Raw genomic sequence first — 17,709 nt, 5'->3', positions numbered from 1 at the left:
TCATTATAGAAATTTCATCATCAAAATTTTGACCTTATACTAAACTCATTTTTCACTCTGAAGAGCTTTACAAAATGATACACTTGAAAATATTTTATCCAACTCTAGGTGAGTAGGAACACTGAAAAATGCCAAAACAAATTGACACCATATAGGTAGTTTTATTAGATAGGATCAATTACTGGAATGGGGTTTAGTTAACACTCTGAAAAGGAAATAATTCAAGACAATAAGAATATGCTATTATAATTTACCCCTGCTTCTCAATCTGTGGACTTCTAGTGTTGCTTCTCTGTGGACCTTTCCATATGGCCCTTTAGCTTTAGTTTTGGCACTAGACTTGGAGAATGATGGCAGTCCTGCCTGCCCTTAGAAGAAAATGGGCTTATACCAGATGGTGAATCTTCTGGCATCTTGATCTTGGACTTCTAGCCTCCAGAAATGTAGGAAATAAATGCTTGTTGTTTATAAGCAACACAGTCTATGGTATTTTTGTTACAGAAGTATATTCCTTGAAGCTGAAATGAATGGACTAAGTATATTCCTTGAAGCTGAAATGAATTCCCTTGCAGACCTTTTGTGAAGCATTTCCTTAACATTCAAGCTCTTGTCTTTGGCAATACTTCATAGCATTTTGACACAAGGTACCACTTTGAAGAGTATAACTTAAATATAGCTTAATTCTGGTGAGCTTTGTGTGTCCACTTGGTTTACAGGAAGCTGCCCATTGCATCTTCTCTTCTTTCCTTGACATTATGGTGCTCTAGCCAGACTTTTGAATTCATAGTTCTCCAGGCAGGAAGCATTAGTCTCTGTTTAAGTATGTCCTCATCTCTTAAAGGACTATTGCCAAGTTCTTTTAATGTCAGCCTGTGATGGTTAATTTTATGTGTCAACTTGAGTGGGCCACAGGTTCCCAGATTAACCATTGTTTCTGTGTGTATCTGTGGCAGTGTTTCCTGATGACAGCAGTATCTGAGTTGGTAAACTTTGTAGATTGCCCTACACAATGTGGGAGGGCATCATCCAAACTGTTGAGGGCCTGATTAGAAAAAAGGGCTGAGGAAGGAGATGTTTATCCCTTTTTACCCGCTTCACTGATTGAGCTGGGACATCTCATCTTTTTCTGTCCTTAGACTAGAATTTATACAACCCAATTTCCTGGGTGCCATCTTGGAGACAGCAGATAATGGGACTTAACCTCCATAATTGTGTGAGTTCATTCCTCAGACTAAATCTCTAGATGGGTGGATAGATAAATAGATCGATCGATCGATCGATCTATCTCTTATTGGTTCTGTTTCTCCAGAAAAGCCTGATACACTGTCTCATCATTCTTCACTTAAGTGGCAGCCTGTAGTGGACATATGAGCATCTGCAGGTTAGCAAATGTCAAGCCAAGAAATGAGATGCTAGAAACAGGAAGAATGACTTTCAATAACCTGTTCCTTCTGTTATGTAATTTGGTTTTCACAATGAGTATTGAGATCTGTTGGATGATACTGTTTTCTCTTCTTTACAAATAAGTAAATGAACACTCAGAAGTTAAGCGAACAACTCCAACCAGTTACAGGTTCATTCTGGAGCAGAGCCTTTTTTTCCATCTATTTCCAGATTTAAAACTCAACCTTTTTTTTTTCTTAAGATTTTATTTATTTATTTGACAAATAGAGATCACAAGTAGGCAGACAGTCAGGCAGAGAGAAGGGGGGAAGCAGGCTCCCTACCGAGCAGAGAGCCTGATGCAGGGCTCGATCCCAGGACCCTGAGATCATGACCTGAGCAGAAGGCAGAGCCTTTAACCCACTGAGCCATGCAGGCACCCCAAGACTCAACTTTTTATACCAAATTACATACCTTAAAAGACTGTTGACCTCTGGAATCAACGTATTTCTTAGATATTTAAGACTTCAACAAATATAAGAAAAATAAATCTTGAATAAATGATTTAGTATTTAGTGTTTTTTGTTTTTTTTAATTTTTAAAGTCTTTAAAAAGTTGCTAGGGAGGAAAGAAAAGACCTAATTCAATACTCATTTCTATATCCTTCCTACTTACTTTTCAGAGCTGTGACAGAGCCGTCTTCTTCATTTTGACATAAATACTCTCTCCACAGTCACTAAGAAATTAAGAAAACCTCATTTATTTTTCCAGGGTCCATTAACAAGTCCATATTTTATTTGTCTTCCATCTTCATTTTCGGCTGTGCCTTGCTAATAAGAAAAAGCTAACATTTTTTTTCTAGCAATCAAAATCCATTCACAATACTGATTTCCAATTATTTAAAGAGTGAATTGCATTTTGCAATTTTGGCTGGTTTAAAAAGTAGATTCAGTAAATATCTTGCCTGGAAACAGAGATAATAGGTTCATCATGGATATTGTCCCTTAAGTCGGAGTTACACAACAGTAGTTTGTTTAATCCTTTTCCTTCCCCTTGCCCCTGGTAATGACATTTCATTAACATTTTAACTTCTATGGAAAAAAACTTATTTCAGCTTAGAGCTTTAATAACCTACCTAGAGTATGTTTTACGTGAGCCTGCATTTTTAAAAAAGAAGCTTCTAACAGGTTCTAATATTAGTTTTAATTTTGAATTCTTAGCAATGTCTATTGACCCAATGAAAATTTCAGTACTCAGTTTTAGCCATATTTATGAAGAAAGACCAAACCCTAACTGCATAGAATAAGGGTACAAAAGAAGAAGATTTGTGTACCAGGTTTCCTCTGCTCCTTCAAATATGATCTTGACTATGGGCATCCCTCTAGTCACCCTTACTTAGGGAATTTGTCACATAACACTCCCATTTCCTCTCTAGTGGTTAGGGAGGGTACATGCCTCTGTTCTGTACAGGCTTACTGGGCATCAGTCCTCTGGAATTTGGAAATTTTAAAAATATGTATTAAACTAATAGTCTTTTAGAATTATTTTTGAAGACTTACTAATTTTTTTAAATTAACTGTAAAATGAAATAATAACTTCATTTACTAAGTAGCTAAATTGAACATCAGTGATGTTACAGTGCACCACAAACATGCATTTAGCTTTGCCCTCTGAATGAGGAAAGGTACCTAAGCATTTGATCTACTGCCTTTATCACTCATCCTCCTCTTTGCTCTTCCTATAGCTTTCTGTGTAAAGGGATTCAGTCTTTACTTAGTGCTCAGTTATGTAGCTGGGCTTTGTTTCTCTGGATACAGATGGACACATGTTAATTTTCCCTTTCTCCTGAAAATGCTCTAATTGTTAGCTCTTTCTTTCTGCTCTAGTTTCTCTCTCCTATTTATTCTTTGTATTAATTGACCCACTCTTTCCCTGTAAGGCCCTGTAATGGCCACTGCTGCTGCTTCTCTCTGTCCACTTTTTCAGGGCCACATTTATAGTCTCACCCCATGCCAGGCAGCCTGCACAGATTTTCCCTGAGTTCTCTGGCTTTCCATCTGTGCTGCTCATCTGGGCTCAGAGGTCACATGCTCTGGGGCCACCAGGCCCATAAGGTTGGGCTCATAATCCACCAATACTTTACCTTTGCTCTGTGGTTCAGTTAGGGGTATATACCAATCAGCATATGGTCACATTACTCTGGGCACTAGTCCTGTCATTATATTATAGCCATTGAGCCATATTTTCATCCCTCTTCTCTGAATGACAGGGGAGAATGATTTTCTCCCTTTGAGAAAGTAAATATTTTGTAGAGAGGAATCTGGCTGGCAAGGAATTCCCTCAAATTAAAAAAATTCCCTTATAATGCTTTCTGGTTTTCTCCCTATGTGTCTTCATTGTAGCTATTAAGCAGAGTAAAGGGGTCATCTTCTAGAATTTTAACATTTTTAATTATTTATTGCCCACCTCATGCAGGTTACTTAAGATCTGGAATTATTGAGGACTTTCTATACGGTTCAGTGTATGTGAAGTTCAAATAAAATTTAAATAAAAGCATCAATGACCACTAATGGCCATAACTAGGTTGCTTGCTTGCTTCCTTCCTCCAGTAAATATTGAGAAGGATTTTTTAAAATGTATTATTTTAGATGCCAAGTATGAATACATAGTGAATAAAATAGACAGACTCTTTGCCTTCACGTAGTTAACTTGCGAGTTAGGGAGGACAAACAATAAACAATTTATTATCTAATGTAATGCCAAGTGGTAAAAATATGTGGTAGGAAGAAGAAAAGGATACCTTAATCAAAACAAATAATATGTTGAGATCAACATTTCTTTTTTCAATCTGACTTCTAAATATAACTTCTATGGGCTTTTCCTAAGACATGAACAGTATTTTGTCATGTGATTTGTAATGGAATTTTTAAAGCATAAACTTTATGCTAAAATATACATATGTAAAATATAACATTATGCCAAATCCTAAGTGTATAGCCCAGAGAATTTTTTCACTAGTGGTTACATTGCCACTACTCAGATCAAGAAATGGAATATTATCAGAAGCTCAGAACCCTCCTTCATGCCTTTTCTACTTCTTAACATCTCTTCCCAAAGGCAGGAGATGTTGCCTACTATCTTGACTTCTTTGCCACCAGTTAATTCTGTGTTTTTGAACTTTAAATAAATGAAGTTGTATAGTCTGTATTCCTTTTTATTTGCTTTCGTTCTTTGAGATTATCAATATTGTTTTGGGTAATAATACTTCATTCTCATTGCTAGTTAGTATTACTTGGTATAAAAATGTATTATGGTTTATTAATCCATTCTACTGTTAAAAGACATTTGTATTGCTTACAGTTTGGGGGTATCACAAATAGTGTTACAATGTACATTCTTATAAATGTCTTTTGATGAGCATGTATTTCTGATGAGCATATTTTTGTATCTCTGCAGTGTTGGTACATAGGAATGGAAAAGTTTGATCGTAAATTATGCATGTATTTAACTTAAGCAGTATTGCTGAACGGTTGTACCAATTCCCATTTTCACAATACCTGATAGGAGTTTGAGTTTTCTAAAATCTCATGAACACTTGGTGTTATCCTTCTTTAATTTTAGCCATTATTGTATTATTTCATTATAGTTTTACTTTGCATTTCCATGATGAGTAATGATTTTTAGCACATATTCATGTTTACTATCCACTTGATATCATCTTTTATCAAGTGCCTGTAAAAGTATTTTATTCTTTTTCTTTTTTAAAATATTTTATTTATTTATTTGACACAGAGAGAGATCACAAGCAGGCAGAGAGACAGGCAGAGAGAGAAGGGAAAGCAGGTTTCCCTCCAAGCAGAAAACTGGATGTGGGGCTTGATCCTAGGACCCTGAGGTCATGACCAGAGCTGAAGGCAGAGGCTTAACTCACTGAGCCACTCAGGCACCCCTCTTTTATTCATTTTGTAAATTGGTTGCCCATTTTTTTTTTTTTTAATTACTGATTTGTAGGAGCTCTTTTTATGTTCTAGATACAAGTCCTTTGCTGGACATATGAATTGAAAATGCTTTTTTTTCTCTCACTCTATGGCTTACTTTTTAGATTCTCTTAAAGGTGTCCTCTGGGAAAAAATTCTCAATTTTAATGTAACCCAGTTGATCAGTCTTTTTTTTTTTTTTAATGGTTAGTGCTTTTGAGATCCTATTCAAAAATTTTTTGTCAACCTTAATATAATTTCCCATGATATTTTGTAGATGTTTTCACTTATGAACTTTACTCTAAAACTTAAATTATACCTGGAAAGGATTTTTTTTTTTTTTTTTTGTGATGTGATATAAGTCAAGGTTGTTTTTGTTTGTTTGTTTGTTTTTCCTTATGCAAGTGTGATATAACCCACTTATTAAAAAATTTCCTTTCTTCAGTACAGGTTCTTGGTTTCTCAAGTCCTGGCTGCCTCTATCAGGTTGGAATTCAAACTATTTCTCCAGAAATTTGAAACCACTGAGTGCTCCATTCATCTGTTAATTTCTCCTTTTACTGACCAGCCTCTTTTCTATACAGACCAAATCCTAAAGATTTAGCAAATGTCTCAAAGGGAAAAACTGGAACATTGGATGTCAAGCTCATTCCAGTAACTGTTTTGTTTCTTTGAGTGCTTGGGCTTTCAAATCCTGACTGCTTTGAAGCTTTCTAACATCTCTAAAATGATTTTTTAAAAATATCTATCTTTTCTGGGGCTGCCTGGGTGGCTCAGTGGTTAAGCATCTGCCTTTGGCTCAGGTCATGATCCCAACGTCCTGGGATGGAGCCCCACATCAGGTTCTCTGCTCCGCAGGAAGCCTGCTTCTCCCTCTCCCGCTTACTCTGCTTGTATTCTCTCTCTGACTGTCTCTCTCTCTTTCTCTCTCTGTCAAATAAATAAAAATATCTATCTTTTCTAGTTGTTTTTGGTGTGAATTTTGAACCACTTGTAGCTGTTCTATCATAGCTAAAGGTGCAAATTTTTTTTAAAGCTCATTTTTAAAATTAACATATGATGTGTTGTTTCAGGGGTACAGGTCAGTGAATCATCAGTCTTATACAATTCACAGTGCTCACCAAGCACATACCCTTCCCTAATGTCCATCACCCTGTCACCCATCCCTGCCACCCTCCTCCCCTCCAGCAACCCTCCATTTGTTCCCTGAGATTAAGAGTCTCTTATGGTTTGTCTCCCTCTCTGGTTTTGTCTTGTTTCATTTTTCCCTCCCTTCTCCTATGATCCTCTGCCTTGTTTCTCAAATTCCTCATATCAGTGAGATCATATGATATTTGTCTTTCTCTGATTGACTTATTTTGCTTGGCATAATCCCTAGACTTCTATCCACATCATTGCAAATGGTGAGATTTTGTATTTTTTAATGGCTGCATAGTATTCCCTTGTGTTGTGTGTGTGTGTGTGTGTGTGTGTGTGTGTGTGTATAAAACACATCTTCTTTTTTTTTTTTTTTTAAAGATTTTATTTATTTATCTGACAGAGAGAAATCACAAGTAGATGGAGAGGCAGGCAGAGAGAGAGAGAGAGGGAAGCAGGCTCCCTGACGAGCAGAGAGCCCGACGCGGGACTCGATCCCAGGACCCTGAGATCATGACCTGAGCCGAAGGCAGCGGCTTAACCCACTGAGCCACCCAGGCGCCCCAAAACACATCTTCTTTATCTATTCTTCTGTTGATGGACATCTAGGCTCTTTCCATAGTTTGGCTGTTGTGGACATTGCTGCTATAAACATTCGGGTGCATGTGCCCCTTTGGATCACTACATTTGTATCTTTAAGGTAAATACTCTATAGTGCAATTGGTGGGTCATAGGGTAGCTCTATTTTTAACTTTTTGAAGAATCTCCATGCTGTTTTCCAGAGTGGCTGAGCCAGCTTGCATTCCCACCAACAATGTAGGAGGGTTCCCCTTTTCCACATTAAAGGTAGAAGTTGTAATGAGGTTTTCTTCTATGTAAAGAATGATCTAATGACAAATGACCATTAATCTAGTGCTTAAAAAATGTGAGGGTAACATCTTAATTAAATCTTAAACTAGAAAGAAGAATTGAGCAGTCTAAGAAAGGCTGAGATACTAACCTAAGAAAAGAGTACAACAGGTTACAATTCATCAAAAATTGGGGGGATATGAGGATTACCACTATTCTATCAGTACTAGAGTATTAGACTGCTATAAAACCAAAATATTAATGAAAAGAAGCTGACTATGTTGTTAATAACCTAATAAAGCTTAACAGACATTTTTAAATGCCTTTATGAGAAAGACTTTCACTTTCTTGCTCTTGAATGTGAGCAACCAATTATGGCCCTTGATGCTATTTCATCTGTTTTCAATGAGAAAAAATCACAGCTCTTTCTGAAGCAAGTTCACAGGAGAATGTTTGCTTATACCTCTGCAAGAAAAGCAAGAAAGTCCTTACTGTAGAGTGTCCTGACACCAGTTTTGGCAACAAGCTTTCTCAGAATTGTGAAAGATGGATAAAAATAAAATCACAACCTTAATGGGAAAACCTAAGTTTAGGAGAAACTTGAGTAGGAACAGCTGTAATATTATATATACAATGGAATACTACAGGCTTACCTAATAGAAAACTAGACAATAAAAAATACTAGTGTACATCAGGACCAGTCTTCCCCCTGCCCCAGCTGATTTTACACTTTGCTGCTTATAGATCCCCTTGTGGCTACACGACTTATAGGATTTGGAGCTAAGAAGAACTATGCATTCCTAACAAGTCACCCAATTATGGTATTTCTTTATTTACGCTTTTAAAATATCTTTAAAAACTGACTGAGATGCAAAGATATTTAAGCCTGGTAGAAGTCACCATCTAAAAAACATATTAATGCACAGAGGTTTTCTGCAGTGTGGTGGATGACTTAAGGGAATATAGCTCATAGACGATGGAGGAGCATATTCAACCTGGGAAGATTAGGGAAGCAATTTTCAAATTAATAGAAAATGGAGCATAATTTTCTAACCTGCAATATCTTTTGAGTCTGTTCAATAAGCATCTATTAAGCACTTACTATATACCAGATATTACCATGGGTACTGAATATAAAGACTGTGGTTGGTCTTGCCTTAAAGAAGGGTTTCTTAACCTCAACAGTGCTGAAATTTTGGGCCAGATATTTCTTTCTAATAGGAAACTGTCCTGTGCACTGTAAAAAGTTTAGTTGCATCATAGGCTTACTTACTATATAGTGGTAGCAGCTATGAGAACTCAGAGGGTCTCCAGATACTATCAAATGTGTCCTGGCAGGCAAAAATCACTTTCAGTTTAAAACCATTGCCTTAAAAGAAATTTAAATCTAGTGGGAGACACTGAGACATAAATAGATAATATAAATACTACAAGTGTGTTGAACGGGTAATGCTTTGGGAGAAAAGAAGAAGGATAGTTAACTTTGTTTTAGATCCAGAATGGGGTACAGAGAGGGTTACTGGCGAAATCTGGATTCATTTTGAAGTACTATTGAACCTTAAATAACGTAGATTTGAACTGTGCAAATCCACTTGTATGTGGATTTTTTTTTCCCCTGCAGAAAGCTTTATTTTCATTTGGCCAGGTCTAGGTAGAGGGCTCCAGGTGGTTAAAAAGCTACCTAATGGCTGCAGGGCGAGGATTAGGCAGAAGCATTGACATCAGGGTGATGCCAGACAGGCTTGCTGGGCTCTCGAGATGCCTAGTAGTACTTAAGTGTGAGCATTTTGAAGAGATACCCACCTCAGCCTGGGAGCCAACTACCTGGTAGAGATTAATCAAGTGGTTGCAATCTTCTTGATGAGTTTCACCTCTTCATCTATGAAATGGGTCTCCAGGAAGTCACAGAGATGGGGTCTGTGCCGGCAGAACCCAGGGAGTGTAACTCCTAAAAGGCTGAGTTGAGGTCATCTCCAGGACCATGGTAGATTCCATGGCTTCTGGAGTTTTACCCACTCATCTTGCGATGGTGTCTGCATGTCCTGAAGAATGGTGCTGTTATTGCTTTGATTTTGCTTGGTGCCCTGTACTTCTCTTCAGCTGACTCTGGAAGTGGCCCATGCCCTCCAGAGCCATACTGTCACTGTGGAAATAGAACTGCAGAGAGAGGTAGGTGTAGGAGGCCCATAGATGCATGCTGATCATTGGTTGATGGCGGTCTTCACCTCAGCGGAATAATTCTAATGAATCTGAGAGCTCACAGTTGATTGGCAATAAGGATTTAAGCTCAAAAAATGGTGTTAACTGGTTCTGAGGTAGAGGATGGGTGAGAAGATGGGTCCAAAACTTGCAACTGGGAAGGAGGTTGGAGGGTGGTTGGAGGCTGGAAGAAGGGGTATTCTTGAGTCTGTTCTGTTTGAACACCGTTGAAGCTAGAGGCAGATTTCTGGACCACTGGGAGCACTGCCTATATACAGAGTTTTTACAATGTAGTACTGTAATTGTATTTTCTCTTCCTTTTGATTTTCTTAATAACATTTTCTTTTCTGTAGCTTACTTTATTGTAAGAACACAGTGTATAATACATACAACATACAAAATGTGTATTAATTGATTTTATGTTATTGTTAAGACTTCTGGTCAACAATAGGCTACCAGTAGTTAAGTTTTAGGGAAGTCAAAAATTATACAAACAAATTTTACTGCACAAGGGCCAGAGCCCCTAACCCTGGCATTGTTCAAGTATCTACTGGGATTTAGCATCTTCACAAGTGAGTGTTACTAAGTATAGTATATGTAGCAAAAAAGTGGCCCAAGATCTAAAAAACAGACTGTCTAGGCCCAAACCTCAGTTCCACCATTACTAGTGTGGTGAGTTTGGATAATTTATATTTGCCTCTAATATTCCCTCAAGGAAAACTTATTAGAGTACCTCCTTTAAAGGTGGTTCTGCATATGGAATTGGGAAAAATGTGACATATTTAGATCAATGCTTATATGTAATAAGCATTCACTAGATACTGGAAAACAGTATTGTTGTCTTTGTTGTTAATAATTTTGCAGAAATTCCCTCATTAGGTAGATTCTGATGCTGTTGCATAGAAATCAAAAGTGTGCAGATATCAAGTCCTGTAGCTCAAAGTTACATAGTCATATTTGGGGTGGGCTTAGGCTCTCAGTGGCATAAACTTCCCAACAGGAAAGCCATTTAGAAAAGAGCGTTTGCTAAAACCTTCAGTTGGGGATCCTGGCTATAGGGAAGAATGCTGTGAGAGTTACTGAGGAAGTTTTAGATGCTCTTTTTAAAGAAATGCTGTTTTATTTTTCTTATATACTCCTAAGATAGATTAAAGAAGCATTCTAAGGAATCTGAAAATTGCTAATGAAGTCCTAAATATCAAACTGAAAGGAGAAATTCAGAGACTCATTAAGCACATATACTGCTAAGACTTAACCATAGTCTTCAGGACCTCTATAATCACGGAGCCAGACAATATCCACCTCGTACTCACTAGACCACACAAGACTTCTGAGAATTTCTGTCTCTGTGGCTTTTAGCTGAAATGTGGCCAATTGTTATTAGAGACCAAAGGAGATCTATCTCCCTGTTGTGACTAAGGTCTATGAATTTTTACAACAAGTAGTTTTATACCCAAGAGTTGCTTACTCCCTTTCATTTTCTATCTATAGTTCTTAAACTGCTATTTTTCTTCTTTTTTCTATTTACTTATTTATTTTCAATTAACATATAATGTATTTTTTGCCCCAGGGGTACAGGTCTGTGAATCGTCAGGCTTACACACTTCATGGCACTCACCATTGCACATACTCTCCCCAATGTCCATAACCCCAACTCCCTCTCTCTATCCCCCTCCCCCTGGCAACCTTCATTTTGTTTTGTAAGATTAAGAGTCTCTTATGTTTTGTCTCCCTCCTCATCCCACCTTGTTACATTTATTCTTTTCCTACATCCCAAGTCCCCCCATCTGGTCTCTCAGCTTCTTCATATCAGGGAGATCATATGGTAATTGTATTTCTCTGATTGACTTATTTTGCTAAGCATAATACCCTCTAGTTCTAGCCACGTCATTGCAAATGGCAAGATTTCATTTCTTTTGATGGCTGCATAGTATTCTGTTGTGTGTGTGTGTGTGTGTGTGTGTGTGTGTGCGCGCACACACACCACATCTTCTTTATCCATTCATCTGTTGATGGACATCTAGGTTCTTTCCATAGTTTGGCTCTTGTGGACATTGCTGCTATAAACCTTTGGGTGCACATGCCCCTTCAGATCACTACATTTGTATCTTTAGGGTAAATATCCAGTAGTGCAATTGCTGGGTTGTAGGATAGCTCTATTTTCAACTTTTTGAGAAACCTCCATGCTGCTTTTCCAGAGTGGTTCCACCAGCTTGCATTCCCACCAACAGCGTAGGAGGGTTCCCCTTTCTCCGCATCCTCGCCAGCATCAGTCATTCCCTGACTTGCTAATTTTAGCCATTCTGACTGGTGTGAGGTGTTATCTCATTCTGGTTTTGATTTGTATTTCCCTGACGCCAAGTGATGTGGAGCATTTTTTCATGTGTCTGTTGGCCATCTGGATGTCTTCTTTGCAGAAATGTCTGTTTGTGTCCTGTGCCCATTTCTTGATTGGATTATTTGTTCTTTGGGTGTTGAGTTTGCTAAGCTCTTTATAGATTTTGGACACTAGCCCTTTATCTGATATGTCATTTGCAAATATCTTCTCCCATTCTGTCAGTTGTCTTTTGGTTTTGTTAATTGTTTCCTTTGCTGTGCAAAAGCTTTTGATCTTGATGAAATCCCAATAGTTCATTTTTGCCCTTGTTTCCCTTGCCTTTGTCAATGTTCCTAGGAAGAAGTTGCTGTGGCTGAGGTCGAGGAGGTTGCTGCCTGTATTCTCCTCAAGGATTTTGAGGGATTCATTTCTCACATTGAGATCTTTCATCCATTTTGGTCTATTTTCATGTGTGGTGTAAGGAAGTGGTCCAGCTTCATTTTTCTGCATGTGGCTGTCCAATTTTCCCAACACCATTTTTTTTTTTTCCATTGGACATTCTTTCCTGCTTTGTCGAAGATTAGTTGACCATAGAGTTGAGGGTCTTTTTCTGGGCTCTCTATTCTGCTCCATTGATCTATGTGTCTGTTTTTGTGCCAGTACCATACTGTCTTGATGATAACAGCTTTGTAATAGAGCTTGAATTCTGGAATTGTGATGCCACCAACTTTGGCTTTCTTTCTCAACATTTCTCTGGCTACTCGAGGTCTTTTCTGATTCCATATAAATTTTAGGATTATTTGTTCCATTTCTTTGAAAAAAATTGACGGTTTTTGATAGGAATTGCATTAAATGTGTAGATTGCTTTAGGTAGTGTAGACATTTTCACAATATTTGTTCTTCCAATCCATGAGCATGGAACATTTTTCCATTTCTTTGTGTCTTCCTCAATTTCTTTCCTAAGTACTTTATAGTTTTCTGAGTACAGATTCCTTGCCTTTTTGGTTGGGTTTATTCCTAGGTATCTTATGGTTTTGAGTGAAAATTTTTTTTTTAATTAATTTTTTATTTTTTATAAACATATATTTTTATCCCCAGGGGTACAGGTCTGTGAATCACCAGGTTTACACACTTCACAGCACTCACCAAAGCACATACCCTCCCCAATGTCCATAATCCCACCCCCTTCTCCCAAACCCCCTCCTCCCAGCAACCCTCAGTTTGTTTTGTGAGATTAAGAGTCACTTATGGTTTGTCTCCCTCCCAAGGTTTTGAGTGAAATTTTAAATGGGATCAATTCCTTAATTTCTTTTTCTTCTGTCTTGTTGTTGATGTATAGAAATGCAACTGAGTTTTGTGCATTGATTTTTATATCCTGACACTTTACTGAATTCCTGTACAAGTTCTAGCAGATTTGGAGTGGAGTCCTTTGGCTTTTCCACATAAAGTATCATATCATCTGCAAAGAGTGAGAGTTGGACTTCTTTGCTGATTTGGATGCCTTTAATTTCTTTTTGTTGTCTGATGCTGAGGCTAGGACTTCTAGTACTATGTTGAATAATAGTGCTGACAATGGATGTCCCTGTCATGTTCCTGACCTTAGTGGAAAAGCTCTCAGTTTTTCTCCATTGAGAATGATATTCACTGTGGGTTTTTCATATATGGCTTTGATGATATTGAGGTATGTGCCCTCTATCCCTAGATTTTGAAGCATTTTGATCAAGAAAGGATGCTGTACTTTTTCAAAAGCTTTTTCAGCATCTATTGAGAGTATCATATGGTTCTTGTTCATTCTTTTATTAATGTATTGTATCACATTGATTGATTTGCAGATGTTGAACTAACCATGTAGCCCTGGAATAAATCCCACTTGGTCTTAGTGAATAATCCTTTTAATGTACTGTTGGGTCCTATTGGCTAGTATTTTTGTGAGAATTTTTACATCTGTGTTCATCAAGCATATTGGTCTATAATTCTCTTTTTTGATGGGGTCTTTGGTTTTGGGATCAAGGTAATGCTGGCCTCATAAAATGAGTTTGGAAGTTTTCGTTCCATTTCTATTTTTAAGAAACTTTTCAGGAGAAAGGTCTTAACTCTTCTTTAAGTGTTTGGTAGAATTCCCCTGGGAAGCCATCTGGCCCTGGGCTCTTGTTTGTTGGGAGATTTTTGATGACTGCTTCAATCTTCTTACTGGTTATAGGTCCATTCAAGTTTTCTATTTCTTCCTGGTTCAGTTTTGGTAGTTTATACATCTCTAGGAATGCATCCATTTCTTCCAGATTGTCAAATTTGCTGGCATATAGTTGCCCGTAATATGTTATGATAATTGTTTGTATTTCTTTGGTGTTTGTTGTGATTTCTCCTCTTTCATTCATGATTTTATTTATTTGGGTCCTTTCTCTTTTCTTTTTCATAAGTCTGGCCAGGGGTTTATCAATCTTATTAATTCTTTCAAAGTACAAGCTCCTAGTGTCATTGATCTGTTCTACTGTTCTTTTGGTTTCTATTCTATTGATTTTTGCTCTTATCTTTATTATTTCTCTTCTCCCGCATTGAGGTTTTCTTTGTTGTTCTTTCTCCAGTTCCTTTAGGTGTAGGGTTAGGTTGCATACTTGAGACCTTTCTTGATTCTTGAGAAAGTCTTGTATTGTTATATACTTTCCTCTCAGGAACACCTTTGCTATGTCCCAAATATTTTGAACAGTTGTGTTTTCATTTTCATTTGTTTCCATTAATTTTTAAGATTCCTCTTTAATTTCCTGGTTGACCCATTCATTCTTTAGTAGGATGCTCTTTAGCCTCCATGTATTTGAGTTCTTTCCAACTTTCCTCTTGTGGTTGAGGTCTAGTTTCAAAGCTTCATGGTCTGAAAATACACAGGGAATGATCCCAATCTTTTGATACCGGTTGAAACCTGATTTGTGATCTATTCTTGAGAATATGATCTATTCTTGAGAATGTTCCATGTGCTCTAGAGAAGAATGGGTATTCTGTTGCTTTGGGATGGAATGTTCTGAATATATCTGTGATGTCCATCTGCTCCAGTGTGTCATTTAAGGCCTTTATTTCCTTGTTGATGTTTTGTTTGGATGATCTGTCCATTTCAGTGAGGGGAGTGTTAAAGTCCCCTACTATTATTGTATTATTGTTGATGTGTTTCTTTGATTTTGTTATTAATTGGTTTATATAGTTGGCTGCTCCCATGTTAGGGGCATAGATATTTGAAATTGTTAGATCTTGTTGGAGAGGCCCTTTGAGTATGATATAGTGTCCTTCCTCATCTCTTATTATAGTCTTTGGCTTAAAATCTAATTGATCTGATAAAAGGATTGCCACCCCAGCTTTCTTTTGATGTCCATTAGCATGGAAAATTGTTTTCCAGCCCCTCACTTTAAATCTGGAGATGTCTTTGGGTCTAAAATGAGTTTCTTGTAGACAGCATATTGATGGGTTTTGTTTTTTATCCATTCTGATTGCCTGTGTTTTTTGATTGGGGCATTTAGCCCATTTACATTCAGGGTAGCTATTGAGAGATATGAATTTAGTGCCATTGTATTGCCTGTAAGGTGACTGTTACTGTATATTGTCTCTGCTCCTTTCTGGTCTACTACTTTTAGGCCCTCTTTTTGCTTAACGGACCCCTTTCAATATTTCCTGTAGGGCTGGTTTGTTGTTTACAAATTCTTCTAGTTTTTGTTTGTCCTGGAAGCTTTTTATCTCTCCTTCTATTTTCAGTGATGGCCTAGCTGGATATAGTATTCTTGGCTGCATGTTTTTCTCGTTTAGTGCTCTGAATATATAATGCCAGCTCTTTCTGGCCTGCCAGGTTTCTGTGGATAAGTCTGCTGCCAATCTAATATTTTTACCATTGTATGTTACAGACTTCTTTTCCCGGGCTGCTTTCAGGATTTTCTCTTTGTCCCTAAGACTGTAAGTTTTACTATTAGATGATGGAGTGTAGACCTATTGTTATTGATTTTGAGGGAGGTTCTCTGTGCCTCCTGGATTTTGAAGCTTGTTCCCTTGGCCATATTAGATTAATTCTCTACAATAATTTGCTCCAATATACCTTCTGCCTCCCTCTCTCTCTCTTCTTCTTCTGGAATCCCAATTATTCTAATTTTGTTTCATCTTATGGTATCAATTATCTCTCAAATTCTCTCCTCATGGTCCAGTAGTTGTTTGTCTCTCATTTGTTCAGCTTCTTTATTCTCTGTCATTTGGCCTTCTATATTACTACCTCTTTTCTTCCTCATTTATCCTAGCAGTAAGAGCCTCCATTTTTTATTGTACCTCATTAATAGCTTTTTTGGTTTCAGCTTGGTTAGATTTTAGTTCTTTTATTTCTCCAGAAAGGGCTTTTATTTCTCTAGATAGGGTTTCTCTAATATCTTCCATGCCTTTTTCATGCCCAGCTAGATCTTTGAGAATCGTCATTCTGAACTCTAGATCTGACTTATTACCAATTTCCATATTTATTAAGTCCCTAGCCTTCAGTACTATCTCTTGTTTTGTTGTTGTTGTTTTGTATGTTTTGGTTTTTGTGGTAAGTTTTTCCACCTTGTCATTTTATCCAGATAAGAACATATGACCGAGAAAATAACATACTAAAAGGGTGGCAAAGACCCCAAAAGATGTACACTAACCAAATCAGAAGAGACCCCAAATCGGGGGGGGGGAGGAAGAAAAGAGGTGAAAATGAGTTAAAAAAAATTTTTTTTAATTTAAAAAAAAAAAAAAATATATATATATATATATATATATATATATATATATGACTGGTGAATAAACAGACCCACCCACTTGATTCTGGGTGTATTTTGGTCTCTTAGAAGAAACTACCTCCCAAAATTTTAAGGAAAGAAAAACCATATATATATATATATTTATGGGTAAACATGATAAAGATATGGAATATGACTATAAAGATGAAAATTTAAAATAAAATTTAAAAAAATTGATAAGTTGGTTAGAAAAAGAAAGGGGAGAGAATTTGCTCAGGCTGGAGACTAGAACAAAGGCCTGTGCTAGATTTAGGGTATATTTTGATCTATTAGAAGAAATGGTATCCCAATATTTTTTAGAATAAAAAAATCCTAGACGTATACAAAAAATAAAGTTAGATACAATGAAAGATAAAATATGACTATAATAATGAAGGTTCAAAAAGGTTTTTTTTTTTAGAAAGGTATTGTGAAGATAAATTAGTTAAAAAACGTTGAAAGAAGAAAGAGGAAAAGTTACAAAAATTAGAATAAGAAAAAAATAAAATTAAAAGAATTTAATTAACTTTGCAAGAGTAAAGAATCATGGGGAGAAAGACATGAATTCCATGCTTTGCTTTCCCCTCCTCTGGAATTCCTTTATTCTCCTTGATCAGTGAGCTTGGTTTTGGCTGGATGGTCTTGCTGTTCTTCTGGGGGAGGGGCCAGTTGTAGTGGTTCTCAAATGTCTTTGCCAGCGTGGGGGCTAAATAATCTTCTCTGGTTTGATCTCGGGAACTTTTGTTCCCTAAATGCTTTCTGTAGAGCTCTGGAGGACAGGAATGAAAATGGTGGCCTCCCAATTTCCACCCCAGAGTTGCTGAGAGTTCAGGGCCCTACTCCTCAGTGCACCCTTGGAGAAAAGCTTTCAATCATTCCCATCTCCCTGGTCTCTGGCAGCGCTCGGAGCTTACCCGGCCTGTGACTGAGTGTTTCTGTCTCTGGTGCACTGCCCCATTTGGAGTCTGCAACCCCAGCAGATTCCTGCCTCTTTGGTCTTTGGTGGAGGAAGGTAGGTCTCCCTGGGTCTTCCACCTTTGGGGTCCCTGCTCAAAGAGCAGTGGTATGACTGTGCCACAGATTA

The sequence above is a fragment of the Mustela erminea genome, chromosome 4, assembly GCF_009829155.1.
Source record: "Mustela erminea isolate mMusErm1 chromosome 4, mMusErm1.Pri, whole genome shotgun sequence".
Taxonomy (NCBI): Eukaryota; Metazoa; Chordata; class Mammalia; order Carnivora; family Mustelidae; genus Mustela; species Mustela erminea.
This window is presented reverse-complemented; position numbering follows the sequence as displayed.